This window comes from Dendroctonus ponderosae, unplaced genomic scaffold (assembly GCF_020466585.1).
Source record: "Dendroctonus ponderosae isolate FM_Combo_2020 unplaced genomic scaffold, Dpon_F_20191213v2 Dpon_F_20191213_1, whole genome shotgun sequence".
Classification (NCBI taxonomy): domain Eukaryota; kingdom Metazoa; phylum Arthropoda; class Insecta; order Coleoptera; family Curculionidae; genus Dendroctonus; species Dendroctonus ponderosae.
The window spans coordinates 61818855-61823328 of NW_026017110.1; the positions used below are offsets into that span (position 1 = coordinate 61818855).

General features: G+C 34.0%; 1 protein-coding gene across 2 annotated transcripts in view; it reads left to right on the top strand.

Moving 5' to 3' along the window:
* The window catches only part of LOC109540956 (protein eva-1), an 85421-nt gene that overhangs the window by 76086 nt on the left and 4861 nt on the right, over positions 1–4474 (top strand). The window lies entirely within an intron of this gene.

Here is a 4474-nt window from a genome sequence, read left to right on the forward strand (position 1 = left end):
TATGAAATATTTAACACGGATTTGCGTGCGTGCATATGGAATTTTAGAGCGAACCCTTTAAAAACTATTGTGGCTACCAAACCGCTAATTAATTGAATAGGGATTTTATTCGGCAAATGCTTTAATGCTGTAGTTTTTCAGGGCCTTTTGAATTTTTAATGGAACAGAACCTTCCTTTTTCGGCTGTTTCAAAAACATACTCGTCATTCGAAACCGTGTGTAACAGCCAGTGCCAACGTTGTTCGCGATAGGTAATATTATTTTTATTTTTGCGGCTTTGATTACTGAGCGCGAGTTGCATTTTGTATACATCAATGCATTCAAGTTAAATCACTGGATTTTCTATTGCTTCCTCAGCAAGTTCTTTATTCTTCAAGGAGCTGGAGCTAATAACATCAAATCTAATTCTCATCGGTAGCATCAACCGCCAAAATAACGTTTTGCCCTTTTGTCGAGTTTCTTGTACAAACGATGTTCGTGTCCACAATTTTAAAAAGAAACAATTGTTTGCCTTCTGGGAAATGTATCTTGTGAGGGTCTATGACGTTTCTTAAAATGTGCGAATGTCCTGAAAGGAATGGTTAACACTGTTGTGTTTTATGCAACCTACTTTGGCGGAATAAGAATCTGCAACCATGTCGATTAAAATTTTCTAGGGAAATGAGAAAACCCAAGTCGGTGTTTAATGTTTAATAATAAAGGTTGCATGCTTGGCTCGCCAAGTTTAGCCAATGTGGCAATTTTCTCAAGCGCGCCAAAAATAATTCCCATAGCAACTATGAGAATAGGAGCAGTTTGTTGATACCAGAATCTTAGAGATCAAATTCGCTGCTAGAAAAATTCATCCCATATTTAGCGACAGACAATTTATGAAAGTTTCAATATTTTTTGTCGTAAATATCAGCAAGCTTCTAGTCGTTCGATTTGTCACTGTCAGCAGGCTTAGCTTTGTCGCTAACATATTACTCCATTCAAACCCCCTATTAAAGCATTTATTATATTTTTAGACAGAAAACTTCTATTTCCTCGAGGTGATTTCTGAATGGAAGTTCATTCGTCGTTAGGTCTCTACACAAGAACTTTATGAAATTTTCTAAAATCTGAACATCGATCAACGACGAATGACCTTCCATTCAGAAATCATTCCGAGGAACCACAGAATTTTTAATAAATTTAAGTATTGTACATACTTTCCTGACTGTGTTTCAATTCCAAATCAAAATCAATTCCTGGGCTTCAGTCATTTATTGTCTCTAATTATCAATTAAAATACGTTTTGGTGTTTTCCACCATCATCAGTGTTTCTAAAATAATAGATAGTTAAAAAAAATGTTCATTAATTCAAAAAACAATCACCGTTCGTCAACAGCTTCATCATATCACACACTAAAATACATCACAATTGCAACACTTTAAAAAAACATTCTAAGATTAATTAGGTCCAACAGGTGATTAGTCAGAACTATCAATTCTGGGAAGAGACTAGAATTCTTTGTTCAGGTACTCAAATATTTTAACTTTTTTATTTAGTAAAAATATTTGAGTACCTGAACAAAGAATTCTAGTCTCTTCCCAGAATTGATAGTTCTGACTAATCACCTGTTAGGCCTAATTAATATTAGAATGTTTTAAAGTGTTGCAATTGTGATGTATTTTAGTGTGTGATATGATGAAGCTGTTGACGAACTGTGATTCTATGTTTTTTAAATTAATGAAAACATTTTTTTTAACTATCTGTTATTTTAGAAAAACTGATGATGGTGGAAAACACCGAAACGTATTTTAATTGATAATTAGAGACAATAAATGACTGAAGCCCAGGAATTGATTTTGATTTGGAATAAATTTAAGGACCCAGTTTCAAAACTCCCTTGTTGGTGCTTTAGGGCTCGAGATAAAAATGAGCTTCTTTGTGGGACTTTTTGAGTAAACGGCACTCGGCAGTTTTATTTCTAGCATTTGCGACAGAAAGAAGCAAGTTTTTGCAACTAATCTTCCCTATAGAAATGGAACATTGTTTCCAGTGTTCACAGTTCATTCATAACGGACCAGACTGCAATGAGAAATTGTATCGGATGGTGTGGAGCCGCTCCACCAAGTTTATCTAGCTCAAATAAAGTCGGTTATTAATTTGGTTGTCGTCTACTCTTGGCTTTAGTTAATTTCTTAAAAATGACCTGCCGAGTTGCAATCGGGAAAAATCAAGGCGTAGAGATCCATGAAATGTTCAAATAATGAGCAACAATGCAACGTAAAATCCCTGCAGATAAAGCGCAGTAATCTAAACGATCCGATTCGCAACAAATTTCAGAAATGAGGGCATCTGAAAATCCTTTCACAACATTTGTCTTTCTGAGAAAACGAAAAGCTATCGCTGAAACGGAAAATGCTTTCCATGTAGCTCTTTAAGAGATAAAAAGTTAAAAGTGTTGCTGTCAACATATACAGCAAACGTGTCGTTTAGCTGGGAGCAAATGTAATGAAACTAGATTTAATTAAATCTTTCAGACTTCGGCAATGTAAAATAAACATTTTTATATTTTGACTGAACCTAGAGTGTTCGGTGTTCCGTTCTAATAACACATAGAAAAATTTGAATTTCTGGGCTTCTTGAAATCAAAACTCTAAAAGGGCAGGGAACCGTCCTGTGCCAAAGCAAGCGTGGATTTTCATGAAATTAAAGGCAGCGACACAACTTGGTGGAACTTGAGAGATTTATTGGCTGCGTCTGAAGCATCGGGTTGTATTAAGCACTCTCAGGCTAGAAAAATAAAAAGTACCCTTACTGCGTTTAAGGCTGGGAAAATATGTCGCTGTCGCCGGCATTTAACTTAATTAGCTTGCATTTATAAAGCCACTCAATTTTTGCTTACACGGGATTGGGGATGAAGCCAACTATTAATTTTATACAGCGTTAATCAATTAAAACCATCCAAATGCCATGCCATAAATCATTTAAAGTGGCTTTAGAGTTCCGCATTATAGTCTTAAACACTCCACATATGCATATTATGTACCTCCTTAGGTCGAACGCTAAGCAATGGGCTCAAAAATCACACATTTTCAAAACGCAATTTCTAAAAGTTGATTTGATTTGCAGAATTACGCTTTTTCTAAATCAAGCAAAAAAAATGGAAGCATAAATTAATTTTCGGTGTCAACAGGAACTTTGGTAACGTGACTATAAAATCCAATGGAAAATTTTGCTAAAAAAATTGGATTATAGTTAGAAAGAAAAAACGAAAAAAGGAAATGCGTTTTAAAAGTAAAATTGTATTTTCTAGCGTTTTGAAAAGAAATTTAGGGACTTACTGCTTTTTGGAAAAAAAATGCTGAAATATTGTGTTTTTTTATTTCTAAGAAAACCTACTCTAGACTTCATAGGTTAGAAAAAAACACTTCACTACACTTTCACTCCGCAATCTTCTTCATTGCAGTCACATTCGATCTCTTCATCGGAAATATTCCCTTCTTCATCGACTGGATTTGTCGAACTGCTTTTTCATTCTCTAACAAGTTTTTGTAGAAATGTAGAATATGTAGAATATTAATAAACTTTCAATATTTTCTAATTTTAAATCCTTTATTTTATGGGTTAACGGTAACTTCATTCATTTTTACATTCCCCATTTGCACTCCATTTTTCATAATAGTCGTAAACATTTTTAAGATGTTTTCATTTTTCATTCTTCCATTTTTACTTTTATTGTATTTTTTGTTTTGCAATTTTTTTCTCTTTTAATAAAAACTCTTTTCGTTTGACTAATTCCCATAAGCTTTTTGCAATTAATGTCTTTCCTTATGCTTTCTTACTGTTCCAATCGCTTCCAACAACTTTTCGTAATCTTCTTTTTGTAAAACCTGATTTTGTTTTCCTCACTTGTGAACCTCGCTTTTAGATTAACTAATTTACCTCACTTCCTTGCGTCTTTCCCTTCTATTTTTCGTGCCCTTTTTCTTCTTCCTTGTTCCTTGATTCTTCTCAGACACAACAGCAGTGTCTATGTAATTCTCCATTGTCTCCATTTTCAAACACTCTTTCGCAGCACACCGTACGTAACATTGAAAACACGAAGTCTTTGCAGAAATTGCGATTTGAAACGAAAAATGTAGAAATAGCGGTTTGACGAAAAATATTATTGCAGATATTGCGTTTTGGAAAAAAAACACTAAAATTGGTGTGCGTTTTACATGGCAGAAATAGTTATTTGACTAGAAATTCAAGTGGCAATCGAAATCTCTCACTCAGTAGCGAAATTTTTTGCAGAAATTGCGTTTTGAAAAAAAAAACACTAAAATTGGTATGCGTTTTACATGGCAGAAATAGCTATTTGACTAGAAATTCAAGTGGCAATCGAAATCTCTTACTCAGTAGCGAAATTTTTTGCAGAAATTGCGTTTTGAAAAAAAAAACACTAAAATTGGTGTGCGTTTTACATGGCAGAAATAGCTATTTGACTAGAAATTCAAGTGG